Source organism: Helianthus annuus, chromosome 15 (genome assembly GCF_002127325.2).
Source record: "Helianthus annuus cultivar XRQ/B chromosome 15, HanXRQr2.0-SUNRISE, whole genome shotgun sequence".
Taxonomy (NCBI): domain Eukaryota; kingdom Viridiplantae; phylum Streptophyta; class Magnoliopsida; order Asterales; family Asteraceae; genus Helianthus; species Helianthus annuus.
The window spans coordinates 538,489-541,317 of record NC_035447.2 but is presented as its reverse complement, the minus strand read 5'-3'; positions in this window follow the sequence as shown (position 1 = coordinate 541,317).

The window sequence follows — 2,829 nt, the reverse complement described above, 5'->3', positions numbered from 1 at the left end:
TGTTAAAGTCGAAGTGGGGAATACTAAATCGTCCAATGCGTTCGAAAACGGTGAGAAAGATAAGGTCCATCGTGTATACGTGCCTTATTTTACACAACATGATTATAAAAGACGATGGAAGGGCGATAGCACCGGTACATATTCAAGATCCTCCAGTCGAACCCGTCTTCGATGATACAGCTTATACGGAGCTCATTGACGAAGACACGCATTGGAGACTAAAACACGATCTCGTTGAGCATCTCGGAAGTTTAGATCTGCCTCACCTTGAAGTTGATTCGGACGACGAGTAGTTTGTTTTTATATTTTTCTAGTTTGAATGTATTTTTTTTTCTAGTTTGAATGTATTTTTTTTTTAATTTAATGAAATGTCTTTTATTTAATTTTTATTTTTATTAATATTTTTTTAATTTGTAAAGATGCATAATTTTACAAAAAAAAAATAATAATAAAAAATAAAACCCAACTCCCCTAAGAGGGGAGTGCCGCCATCAAAATGGGGTATTAGGGGAGTTTAATAGGGGAGTTGACGTGGCACTGATTGATTGGTTGGGCGTAAGAGAGGGGACTCACCTCTTAGGTGAGCACCCCTTACACCCTTAATTGTATTGAGTATTGATTAATTATTGTTTTTTTAACGGTTAATTTCTTTAATTCTCTGTCGTCTGTGGGACTTGAACCCAAGACCTTCCCCTTCTCAACCTAGGTGTTTTAAAGGTTTTGCCTTTGCCAATGGACCACCACCCCATTGGTGATTAATTATTGTTGAGTATTGATTCTTTAATAGGCGCAGTGATGTTATTTATAAAAAGATATTTAATTTTCATCATCCGTTCATATTATTTATGATATAGTGAGGGTTTAGTGTTAAATGTTAATTGAGTATTGATTAATTATTGTTGTTAATTGAACATCGATTCTGAAAATTTATTGTTAACTGAACTCGATTATTTAGGCATTAATGGCTCCTAAACAAGCATTCAGATGGCAAAAACGTCAAAAGAGGAAACGGGCGGAAGAATTGGTGAAGTCTCAAACCGGTGTTATACAAAAGTTTTTGGCGTCTAATCTACCTATAGTGGGTTGGCGATGATAGCTATCGAGAACAAAGTCCTAGATAATATAAACAGTGAAGAGTTAATCCACCAATTTGTTATGAAGAATGCAGGGAGGGTTGCCCCAATCAGTGGTTAGTTATTAGCTTATTAATTATTACGGTATGCAACTCATTCGAATAATATGATTTTCTCGTTTTTCGTAAGTGAATTACACTTCCAAATGTGGTTAATCTATTTGGATTAAAATGTTTACCCCTTGCAGTTAATTCTGTTTTTTTTTTTTTTTAATTTTTGTTTAAAGTGTAATTTTGTGTTCCTTATTGGACCTTTAATAAATATTTTATATAAATTTGTATATAACATCAAGATGGTATAGCTTTTGTCATAAAATATTAACAATTTAATGTATCATATCAAATACAACTAAGGAGTCATTTGGTTGGTAAAATGTTTTTATTTTAAAGAATTGGAATCTTAAACAGAATTATTAAGGGATGAGAAGATGAAATATTGGGTATTTTTGATAATTGGATAACATTTCATTTGTGTAACTAGAAAATAGCGTATGGTGTAATTAGAAACACATAATATATTCAAATTATAGTTCTATCATGTGTCAACCAAACATTAAATATCAAGAGATTGAATTCCAGTTCCATTTCAGTTGCAAAGAATTATGCGAACCAAACGACCCTAAGTTTATGACAAAATATAATAAGTGTATCGGAAATTTACACAAAACATATATATTAAAAGTTATAAGCAAATAGAATTATATTTCAAATAAACAATAGAAATAAAGAAAAATCTAATTAGTCACGTCAATAGGATGCAAATAATGGTGTTAATTAACAACAGGAGCTTCGTGAAATAATTCCTCGTGGGGTATTAAATATTTAAAACCGTGTCGTCGTGTTCAAAGTTTTAAGTAATTTTCTTCATTCAAGTTGTATGGAAATTTCAAAGAGAGCTAGCTGTTGTGAAATGACATTTAACTATATAGCTTACCACTTAATTAATTTAATTAAATGCAAGTAACTAAAAAGGATAATAGGCTTATAAAAAAGATCACAATATTGATTACCATGGATTTAACATTTTTTGTTAGTAGGGCAAAAGATAGACCAGTCAAAAACATGTCAAATACACCAACATGTTAAATATGCTAAAATTAATTGTAACCTAAAACAATAAAACTAATGTAATCAAAACATATATATATCGAACAACCAATATTGGAACACCAAGAAAGAATTCATTAGCTAAACCTCTAAGGTCACCGGCCAAGACAGAATTCATTAACTGTTTGAGCAGTTGATTGGCTTCAAACAACTCACTATCGTAGACTTGTGATTATAGAAGGAGATCTTTACCTTATACAAAACAAAATTAACAATAGTCGATAAATGTAAAAACATATGACCATTTATATACCTGCTAGCTAGGGGTGTTCTTCGGGTTTTTTTAATCGGGTTTCGAGTTTATCAGGCCGGGTTCTTTGGGTTTTAAATGATGGAAATATAACCCGATAACGGAACCATTCTAGATCGAGTTTTATGGTTCTCGGGTTTATAGGGTCGGGTTTTATCGGGTTGGGTCTTTGGGTTTTGGGTTAATTATTTTCTTTTTTAACTAAATGCGAAAGGGTTAAATAAATATTACAAGGATGCATATTTAAGATCGATTACAATCAAACTACTAACACTGTTATATACAACCTTTTCAATGTTCAAACAAAAACCATTTGTTTATGTGAAATTCTAAATAGAAA